General features: G+C 39.6%; 1 protein-coding gene across 2 annotated transcripts in view; it reads right to left on the reverse strand.

Annotated features, from left to right (window-relative positions):
* The window catches only part of yap1 (Yes1 associated transcriptional regulator), a 35,808-nt gene that overhangs the window by 20,224 nt on the left and 3,416 nt on the right, over window positions 1-12,168 (reverse strand). The gene's annotated exons all lie outside the window — the stretch shown is intronic.

The raw sequence follows: 12,168 nt of genomic DNA on the forward strand, positions 1-12,168 counted from the left end.
AACTCAGCTGTGTCTTGTTGGACCCAGCCTGAGCCCACAATTCAATATAGATTCACACAAGGATTTCATTCTTAGTTTGGTTTGGACTGTGATATTTTTATATAATCACATGTATGTCACAAATTAGACTGGAGAGACTGTACCTTGTTTTGAATTAAAATAAAGTTATAAAGACAAATCAAATAGTAGACAAGTAAAAAATAAATTAAGCCAAACATCTGCAATCTGTCATATGTAAGCTGAACACTTCTTCTTGAAAATGTCTAATGGAGGCCATGATTGGTTTCAAAACAACTATTGTAACGTCAGACAATGTTGCACCATCTATTTTATGGCTCGTCTTTGCCGGGACAGGAGTGGGGGACCGGGGGAGGGGGCACTGTGTTGCATTCTGTGAAGGCATTGATAATTAGTGCTTTGTTGGTACTTGTTGCTTGATTAAGATGGAAAGCTAATACAGGAAGCCCTCCTCTCCCGAGCAGGACCCTCTCTATTGAGGGAGGGTCAGTCCCAGGGCTCAACGCAGGGGGTCCTTTTTCCTGGAAGTGGCTCGGACACTGTGGAGTGTCAGGGGCTTTAACAATCTGGCGCCACATTTACAAAGCTTTCACCTGCTTGACAAAGGCACAGACTGAGCTACGACCTAAAACCCCACTATTCACTTGTTCTTTTTTTTTTTTTTTTTTTTTGAAACATCCCATTTAAGAGACCCCCCTCACCTCAAACAAACAGGCACCAAACTCCAGTAGCTTGTTTATGCATCACCACAGCTTTTATGTTTATATTGAAACAGTAGATGATTTACTTCAATACACATGACAAAAAGTTGTTCATAATGCAATTAAATATTAACTCTCAGCAGTTTATCTATTGTACCCTGCAATAATTATGTTCTGGATGTGTTCTTCCACCGACTGCAAACTCACAGTTAATTTGATCCCAAAGCGCCATTAGCCCAGATTTGGGAACAGCTGGGTGAAGTGAGAGATTCAGAGTTTCTCTTGGCCTCTGCGGTAATCCCAGCCTGCCTGTCTGCTCTCTATCCCAGGCCGGAGAGCGAGAGGGCCTGACTCAGCACTCCTCCCCCCCACACAATGCAACCCATTTTGAAGCCCCCTCTTGTTTATGCTTTACTGATCAAAGGAGCTGCCAAATCCCCTACCACCCCCCCCCCCAGCCCTCACACACACACACACACACACACACACAAACACCACAAACCAAGCAAAATAGCTGGAACTGCTCAGATTGGAGGGGCCCCTTGAGAAAGAGGGGTCACAGGGAGCGGGGTGAGACAACTACAGAAAAGAAAAAAAAAAGAGAGTGAAAGAGGAAAAAAACATCTACGGAAGCAATCTCTCTGAATTCCATTGGCTGCGTGAGTTGCTGTGGTCCTGTTACACGCCGAGCGCCCGCCCTACCCCCTTCACTGCCTCCTTCCCACTCTGGAAACTATGACATTTATTATAGAGGGGAGGAGGGGGGGACAGGGGAGGAGACTGGGAGAGGAGCACTGGGATAAGGGAAGGGAGGGCTTATCGTAAATGAGAGGCCTGCACATCCTGGTACACCAGTGCCGAACAGAAACGCTACAAATGGAAAACACTGATGGAAATATACAACCTCAAAGCCTCCGAGATCTCTGATTATAAACTCTTCTCCATGCCCCCCTTAACTTGTGCTTCTCTTAGCACAGATGAAAGTACAAATATTGAATTTTCTGTCAAACCCCAGTTGGGAGGCTAACATCTGTAGCTCAAATCAATCAAATCGGATGTAAACAAAGCTTCAGTTCAAAACAGAGGAGATTATAATCAAAAAGTGATGAAATCCACACACAGTGTGAGCTTCCAAGTCAGCACTGCACTGTATTCAAAGAGCCTGTATGTGGGAACTCAGAGAGCTGGTAAATGAGTTACAAAGAGCCAGTAATTCATCACCAGGTTTTAAAACTAAAAGATAATCCATTCACTCAACCTGCCCCGAACCCTATATGGCCAGGGCTATACACCGCTTCCTGTAGGCCAACCATAAAACAAAACAATGTCATGGCAACTGTTGGGACGGCTGGAGGCCACCAGTTGCTGTTAGGAATTGCTGATGATCTGCAACCTCCACGGTCACAACTGCTCAGTGTTGTCTTTACATGTCTCTGACACCACGGCGAGCTCAGCAGGACAGCCACCGCACCCTGTCCCCCCGCCCCCCGCCCCCCAGGCTCCATCCCCATGGTAGGGCAGTGGACACAGAGCAAACTGCTTGTGGATCAGGCCTCGACAACACTAATGCAGTCACATCTGAAAAGAAAGTTTGGTTGCTGTCTAAACTGACACATCAAAACAGAAAGATGACACTGATGAAACGTACAATATTGCGATAAAGTCTGCCACAATGGTTCTCACTCACATTCAAACAATATCACAAGACGTAGTTTGATGACGCTGTGAATATGCATGGGTTGATGGGAGTTGTTTTCTTTGCTTTTACACAACCACAACAGCTGATAAAAATCTGTCTGACATGACTCAGGCAGAAATCATGTTCATGGATGAGGTAAAATTAAAGTTCCTTCCTCAGTCAACATATCCTGTGTTTTGATGAGGTTATAGCAGCTAGCAGCCAGCTAGCAACAGCTCGCACAAAATACACCGTTATCTTGGAAAAATATTAGGGATGCATCCATACCACTTTTTCCAGAGGTACAGGTAACTATAGTTAGGTACTTGCTGATACCGATTACCAATACGAGTACTTAATAACGCCATTAACTTCTCGCAATGACTTTAAAGCACACTTTATTTTCATCACATGTTCCTGACTTCCTAAATGTAATAGACTGTTGTTGCTTTTGTTTCCCGCTGCTAGCATTAGCAAACACCTTTAACTCTGCGTCATGTTGGTCTTTCAGATGTTTCATCACATTGCTTGTGTTGAAAGAACTCATTTTCATAAAGTGGTATCGGGCACAGTATCAAACCAATGCCAATAGTGGTATCAGTATCAGTGCATCCCTAGAAAGTATGGATTTCTTGTTTGAGCACTGTTGGATAATGCAATAAACAACTTAACAAATATATAACATAGTTTGTAGACATTTTAACGCAGAAATCTTACATATTATAGCTTTAAAGTAAATCTATCTTTTCAGCCTTCATAAAAAACAGTGGCTTTGGTAGAGCCCGACCATTAGAATCCACTGAAACTGACTCAAATTCAAACTGGCCATTATCTTCATGAAAAAGCAACCTGCAAACTTCAACAGTCACCCATTAAGCCTCAAAAGATACCATTTCTGTCAAGTGGTTTCAATGCTTTTCAAATCACTGTTTGTTGTTCACAAAGAGGGGCATGACTAGAGTGCTTCTTTCAAAGTCAACAACTTTAGAGAGTGTTTTCAAATGAAGAATATGTTTTTAGCATCCCCACAGTGAAAATGTAGTTTTTGTGGATTATTGTGGAAATGGCCTCTATTGGACGTTCAGCATGCTGTTGCAGAGTCACCAAAGACAAACTATAACCCATCATTAGCCTCTTCAGAGGAACCTGTCTTGTAAATGGCCAGGTGCTGAACCAAAGGAGAGCATGGTGGTTCAACCGTGACCCATTATCAAGTCAGTTGCCTGTAGAGTGGAAGTTTTCTTGCTTATTTTTGCTCAAGCTGTCATCATAGTCGACTGTGGCTTAGCAGTACACGGAGTGGGACTCTTGATCCACCCAGGCACTTGACATCTCCTTGACTGATGGCCCAATTATCAAGGTGGCGTTTATTGTGCCAGCGTTATTTATAATGTGTCTTGCTGAGGAGGAGGGAGGAGGACCTTTCGCATAAAGGCTAAACTTGACTTTGCTTAAATGATTTGCCATTCAGTTTTTCTGTTCAGCGCTGATCTTGTGGGAGCTGGTCCCCATTGGCCTGCATTGTTGTTCTATACCAAGATCATTCAAAATAGAGCTTCTTTCCTATTTTTTCTCTTTTAACTTACTAACACACTACTCACTGTAACTCTGCATGTAAAAATGTAAACACAGGCTGGTTTAATCTTATTTCAAGAAGAATAATTATATAGAAATAGCCAATTTTCTTGTGGATGGACTTGTTTACTTATGTAGGTCATACTGAGGCATCAGTATTAAATTTAGAAAAAGTTTCATAACAAGTTAGAAACTCCATGTATTAGCTTTAAATGTAGATCTCAAAGACTGCAGCTTAATCAAACGTTTTTACTGGACTCCGATTCAAAGAGCAACTTAGAGGTCCAGCATCTTTAAGAGATCCAAGTGACTAGATCTGAAAGCTGCACTTGTTGTTTCACAAACCTCATTTGATTACAGTAGTATGACAAACTTCCTAAGACAGACTGCCTGTTTACACCCGTGAAAACTGTGGCGTTTACATCTGGCTTTGAGGAGAATGTTCTATCCAAAAATAAGTCAGCTCTGTGGTTAAAATGTCTCCGAATAAGATCCACTACCTGCCAAAACAGCAGATCAAAGCTAGATTTGAGGCCAGATCGACTGTTTATTCCACTTGAATTGTCTCCCAGAGCCAGATGTCAAAAGCTGCGATTCACTGGTGTAAAGCAGGGGAGTGAAGCTATGGGGAGTGCAGAAATGATGAAACACGCCCCACAGCTGAGTTGTCAAATGTTAAAAATGGGATCCTCAGGCCGCAGCGGCTCCACCCAGGGAGTATATGCTTGGAAGGCGGTTGAAGCCCAATGACTAAAGAGTGCACTGAGGGAGGCCAGATGTAATCAGGCCTTTAAGATGAGGATGACCACCTCCACTCCGGGTTGACTGGGGATGCCTGGCTGCCTCTCTATCAGCAGGACATCATCAAGAGAGATTATTGGGGCAACCTCTGTGACCCTATTGTGGCTTTAAGTTTCCCTTTGAAGGAGGGTTTGTATCATAATACTTCCTAACGAAGCAACTAATTCACAAAGCACCAGGACTGAGTGTAGTGAGAGGGTTCAGTCTTACTGCTGTTTATTTTCAAAGACTAGTTCAGAACACTCATTTATTTAAGTGTCAAGCATCATGTCAGGTTTATCAGTCAGTCTTCAAAGGTTTTACACTTTTTAAAACAAAAACTGCAGCTAACTATTAGGGCAGAGTTGATATATTGGTAACTAATATTACTGACTATCAGTGGTGAACAAAGTACTCAACCCCAGTACTTGAGTCAAAGTATAGATACTCCTGGTCAAATATTACTCAACTACAAGTGAAAGTTGCTTAGTCAAAATTTTACTTGAGTTAAAGTACTAGAGTTCTTGCTTTTAAAAATACTTGAGTATTCAAAAGTACATGTTTTTAAAAATACTTAAGTATTCAAAAGTACAAATTACAAAGTACATTTTCTAATATCAATACATGCTGTATTGTTTTCATGATGCATTTACAGAAGCTTGTAACTCTCTGAAACCATCTAATGATGCACTGACTTGCTTGTAGAACCACTCTGCTACACAAAGTCTATAGAAACACCTATAAAAACTTCAGCATAGAAATACAATCAAAAACAAAAAGGACAGTTATTGTCATTTTCTGATGTAACTGTATTAAAATCACATCATAACATTAGATTGAAGTACTGTACTGTAGTACTGTAAGTACTGTAAGAACTGTAAGGATTTCTCCAAGTCTGTTAAATAACTGAGATTTCTTTCTGTCTTCAGAGGCAGTATATATACATGAATTATGCAGTATTTTTCACCCCGATAAAAACAATCCAACTTTAAAAGCTACCTGGAATAATGAATAATTATAATAACATCTTGAGATTTAAATGTGTCTTTCTCCTGCCATCACCATTACAGCTTTTTGTTTGAATGAAAGAAAGAGAGCTTGCTTATTCTTGTTACAGAGAGCACCTGGATGATGTATTTCCACTTTTACATCAGTCCCATTTGAGAGGAGCTACTGTGATTGGTTTCCTTTTCCAATTGCATTTTAGAAAAGAAAAAAACAGCAACAGCTTACTTCAAAGCTCAGTCAAAAAGTAACAACAACCTTCCTAGAAATGTAGTGGAGTCAAAAGTACAATATTTGTCTTTGAAATGTAGTGGAGTGAAAGTAATAAGTTCCCAAAAAAAACAAATACTCAAGTAAAGTACAGATACTCAAAAAATGTACTTAAGTACAGTACTCAAGTAAATGTACTTCACTACTGTCCACCACTGCTGACTATCACAGCTATATGGGTATCAAAATATACTGTATCTTGTCCAATACCCACTTATATGAAAACTTTCTTTTTTTTAACAGAACATAATACAGATTGTTTTTAATTAACTAGTTTTATAGGCAGCATTCTGTGTATATTTGATCCCTTTGACTTAATTCAGGTTTCATATATACATATATTTTGCTCTGTTTGTGTATTTGTATTTATAGTTATTCAGTTTCAGTGCTCTAGTATCATTCTGAGCAATAAAGTTACTGTTAAGCTGTAAAATATCCTATCCATTGCAAATTAAATGTATTTATGTATATATTCTATATTCTGTATACTATATTATGTATAAAAATATCAGCAGATACATTGATATTAGCATTTTTTTTGCTCCCAAATATTGGTCTTGGGATCGCCCCCAAATCCAGAACTGATCAGGCCCTTGTAATTATGTTGAACGGTATTCGGTTCCAATAAGGTGCTACGGTTTGAGTAATTTTAAGAACTCTAATCCCCACCTGAGAGGGTCCACTTCTCAGATACTGCATCTCTGTGGAGATGCCCTCAGTGACAGTGGAGGCATTGATGTCTGGAACAGAGGTGTTACATCAAGACTTCGGTAAACACGAGCCCAACTTTCTCACAGTCCCATTTGTGTACTGAGCTGACAGGCCCCAGTTGAACAGGAAGGGCCTTGTCTCTGTGTGGTCAATAAACCAAAAGTTTGTCAAACACAAAGTTGCTCCAAATGAGGGCTTCACGCAGGCTTACAGCCCAGTCTTCCCAGCACCATTTGTGACTGACCGAGTGGCCGCAGTTCATAACGGCTTAAGTTTGAAATCCAATTTGCAAATTTATCACTTCAACCTTTCAGCAGAATTGAAGATAATTAGATGAGAGTTGATACTGAAAATATTTAGGTACAGTATTATATATGTTGTTTACATAAGATGCTGAGTATGATGTCATTGTTAGCCAAGCTATAAAACAGAAATCCATTTTAGACAATGGACAGACAGTAAACACTGCTGTGATATAAGATGTTTACAACATATGTGGTGCAGCTTTTAAAAGCAGGCTAGGTAACTGACTATTTCATTTTACACAGCATTAACACCCATGAGGCAAACATCTGGGAGCTCTGACAGTATTAAATGTTTAACTACCACAGCAGTTGGGTGTTTCGCAATCGACTGTGGGTATTGTAATAATTTACACATGAAAAAAGTTACTTTACTTGTTAATTTCACAACCGTATTAATACCCACATGGACACTGACGAGCAGTTCCAGCCTTGTAATGTTTAAACAAAAGACTGCTATAGTAGTTTTTCTTTACTCAGCAGGAAAACACTGGGATTTTAAAACAAGAGCCAACTATTCCTGTTTTACACAAGATAATATTACTATGGAGGTACAGTGTTCTGCTGGAAATCCCGACATAATCTCATAGTCCAAATCAGCGCTACACAGATACTGACTGCATACAATGAGAGCATAAGGTCCAAGTAGACACTTTGATCTTTCCTGCTTTAATAGGAGGTCTCTTTGAATTGTATTTAGTGCAACAGATGTTCAGGAAACCCCAGCTAGTGTACACTGATGCTAGACTAGTTATCAGCCTGTTTAATGTTCCTGGTTAACCAGGCGTGAGCAGCTGTACACTGAAAAAACACAGAAAACAAAGTTGGTAATATCCTATGATACAGTGAGAAAGGTAAAAAAATAACTAACTAATCCAGTCACGGTGAATAATTGATCATTTATAAGCACCGTTAAATGCAGAAAGACACAAGTCAGCCATGGTGGTTGTGGGAAACCAGGCCCATCAAAACAGTTTAAAATCCAATTGAGAAAAGACAAAAGTGTCCATCAGCACATGGCTCTACCTGCCCCTGAGGGCAGACAATAGCTGCTCCCCCAAAGCTTTCCTCTGCTTAGGGCTGACTTCCCACGGACTAAAAGCTCATTCAAAGCTGCATTTAATAAGCGCCCGGAAACAGTGATTACCCCTCCTAGTTTACCGGTGTGTCTAAATTAGAAACCTTCATTAGTTTATGACCCAGCCCTGAAGACTGGCCCTGCCCCCACCCCCTCATCCCCAGTCCCAGCACCAAGCAAGGTGACCCAACCTCTCTGCCCCTGCTGTCATAAATCAAAGGCCACAGCAAACTGCTGGAAGAAGGAGGAGGAAAGGTCAACAGACTCTGTTGACATTCTCCAAATCCTCTTCTCGACTTAAGGTTTTTGTTTTTTATGTAATAGCTGAAACAAAATAGAGACTTTTGCAGGAGATTGCTCGTATCTTGTATCAGTGTTACATCACAATTTCCCCTGAGCCTGAGGTGGCTTCTGTAAATTTGAACAGTTTGAAATTCAAATTTACAACAATAGACAGCTAGTGCTGCAGCGATTAATTAATTAATCGATTGTGAATCCAGAATTTAAGCTACTACAAGGAATTGTCATATTTTGTTGACTTCTGTGGCCCCTGTGGACAAAAGTGATAGTGTTTGCACCATAATAACATAAAATGATCAAAATAAAAATCTCTTCTTGCTTCTTTTTCACTGGGTAATGTACTACTCACTGTAAAAATGTAAAAGCAGGCTAGTTTCATCTGGTTTCAAGAAGAATCTATTCCACTGACAGCCATTAAGAACAGCTATACAGAAATAGACAATATTCTTGTGGATGGTCTTGTTACCTTCTGTAGGTCGTGTAAAGGCATCAGTAATAAATTGAGACCATGTTTACCAGTTATAAACTTTTTGTAGTTGCTTTAAATTGATTGCCATTAATCTGTAAAAAAAAAAAAAAAAGAAAAACAGTCAAAATTGTCTGATTCCAGCCTTTTAAAAGTAAATATTTTGTAGATAATTTTCTCCTTTATGACAGTAAACTGAATTTATTTGGGTTGTAAACAAAACAAGACATTTGAGGATGTCATCCTGAGCTTTGGGAAACACTGATTGCCTTTTTCACCTTTTTCTGACATTTTTTAGACCAAACAACTTAACAATTAATAAAGAAAACAATGAAAACGGGTAGAAGTCGACACTAAAGCGTCGATTCTGATGCCTCTACCTGCAACAGTTTCATACAACTATGACTTTTTGTGTTCCATACACCTGATTGATTGCAAGTGTCCCAGGAGTTTGAGAATTATGGCTGTATTGATACAGTATACAGTTAATGAGAAAAGATTGCAAGGAAAGAGCTATTACCTTTATTACCTAATAGTATCCAACATAATTATTCAAAAATATATCAAAGTCAAATATAAAAAATTAAATTGGCATAAGTTATTGGCATAAGTGTGTTTTTAGAGACAGGTCTGTCAGGCAGCCATTTTGCGGCCATCTCGAAAGCGTTGGTCTCCAAAATTTAATCAGTTCTTGTACCTGTTATAGAGTGTTAGCACATAAGATTTGGTGCAAATCCGTCCACCCATTCAAAAGTTATCGCACAAACAAAAATCTGTGACGGACGGAAGGACGGACGCACGGACTCATGTACAGCCGGACAACCGGAGAACAGTATGCCTCCGGCCCGGGCGGAGGCATAATAAACAGATTATTCAACAAAAAAAATGAGCATTAGTTGCAGCCCTGAAGACAGAAATGCAATTGAGAAGCTAACAAATGTAGTTCAGTGTTTTTTTTCTTGATAAATGATTAAAATGATTTATTGATTGGTGGCAATTAGCCTAATTTCTGGTGACTGAATGATCAAATAAATGAATCACTACTCAAGAGACAGACACATCATGCCAAACTGTAGCAATCGGCCCTGTTACACTTTGCACTGGGTCAATCACTTCTTATTACTGATTAAAATTTACACTGGATTTCTACCCTGACAAGAGCTGAACATTTCAGATGTGAAGAAAATTATAAAGTTCTTAAGAAAGCCGCTATCCTCTCTCACCGCCATCTTTAAACTTCATGTCAACCATTTGTCTATTTTGGGAAGGCTCACATGAGTCTCAACAGGCCTGTGGTCTGAATAAAGATCACTGTTTCACTGCTGGGACAAAGGGAGGGCCGGAGTTTCTCTTGGCCCCTCTTCTAGTCATCTCCACATGGCTGCCATTTAACTCCATTGACACAAAAGAGGCACCATCACAGCGCCACGGCTCCATTCATACCAAAACGGAGCCCAGCTTTTAAAGGGAGTGGGACGTCGGCGTCCATGGGGCTGCTGTGAATCACAGAGGCCAAACATTCCCAACTGTATGATCAGAGCGTGCTAATAAACTACAGAGGGGGAAGGAGATTATAAAAAAAACTTTCACCCTGAGTTGATATATTTCTAAGGACAACAGCGGTCACCTGAGTGAAATGCGAGCCCCCACTCTCAGCTCAGCTCTGCTAGCTGGTGACGGGCTCCCCCACCCCCACCCTTCCACCCACCCACACACACTCTCGCTCTGCTTCACTCCTTCTGCAACACGTCTCGGTCAGACAACCCCTGTTTATAAATAGGGGAGTGTCTTTTCCAGCAGCTCTGCTGAGGCCGCCTGTATTCCAGATCAAATATCTGCACTTTGATGTGCGGTGTATGGAACATGCCTCCTCTAGTTTTCCTTACTTGAACACAAACACTGTGTAGTACACTTACTCTGGTTGTATGACATGCCAGATGCAACACGCTTCTTTACAGAGCTACTCGACTGTTTTTCCAAAGAAACAGATGGTCTGTTGACAAATGGTACAAACCTAAGACTGTGAACATTTTATGATCTATTGTTCTAGATCTATTGTTCTGGGCAAGTAAGATGCCATGTCATTCTAGTTAATCTAGCGACTCACTTGCCACATCCAGAAAAGTCAATTTTTTTGATAATTGATATAAGGTTAAAGGTTAAAGTAAATTTTCATGCACAAAAAGTCACAAAATGCTGTTTTAAGTCTCACAAAAATGTAGATTCCCTGCTTTCTGTGTTTATTACAATATTAAACTGAATATCTTTGGTTTGGACTGACAAAACGTGACATTTTCAGACATCATACTGGACTTTGAGAGACTGGGATTAAACTAAATTAGACATTACAACTAACATCAGTCTTTGTTGTTATTTGATAACTGCTAATAAATAAAACAATTTGTACAGAGACAATTAAAAATTTACTTTGGGCTAGTAGATTTCTGACCCACTTGCATGAATGGGCAAGTGAAAAAACACATTCATGTTGAATTGTACTTTAGTAAAATGCTCTGTCTGCACAGATTTCTTCTAGCTGGATGAGCGTAAAAGACCCAAGTTGTGTTTTAGGAAGGTTTGACCTTTGAGTTTTGTGTATTACTTTGTGTTGGTTTTGTATCAAATCTTGTCTCAATCTGAGATAGTAATTCTCTATCTTTAGTCCTGCTTTATTTTCAATATAAAAGCAGTAAATTTTGTTTTTGCAAACTTATGATTACGCAACTGAAATATGACAAAGAAAAAATTACACATAGTTCCAATTTTAAGAAATATTTGACATATTCTTAGAAAATAGCAACAAAACGTAATAGTGCAAGAAATGTTCAAACTAAAAGTTATATAAGTTTAAAGTTGGAAGACCCAATTTAGTCTAAGTTTAAGTTTAACTTCAGTGTCTTGAAGCGCAGTTTCAACTCAGTGTTCAGTTTCTAAACAACTGCAGTGATCCTGGGAGGGTCTATGAGAATAGTGTTTTCTCTCTCCTAGCCCCCAGTCCTTTTGTACAATTTTAGAAGAGCCTCCTCACAACGGCCAGATGTTCACCAGATGTGAGACCTAAAAACATCTGGTCCCGAAAGCTCTTTTTTGATCTGAGTGAATTTGAGGCTATCATGTTTGTTCAGACCCTGTGTCAGAGAGTAATATTTCCTAGAACTGACAACATTTTGCATTTAATAGAATTTTTAAAAATGGTGACTTTCAATGTCAAATCATCTGTAAACACAATCTGCTGAGCATTTCATCAACTGGAACATTTCACAATGGGCAGATTATCTTAACAT

The sequence above is a fragment of the Lutjanus erythropterus genome, chromosome 4 (assembly GCF_056507025.1).
Source record: "Lutjanus erythropterus isolate fLutEry1 chromosome 4, fLutEry1.hap2, whole genome shotgun sequence".
Taxonomy (NCBI): domain Eukaryota; kingdom Metazoa; phylum Chordata; class Actinopteri; order Lutjaniformes; family Lutjanidae; genus Lutjanus; species Lutjanus erythropterus.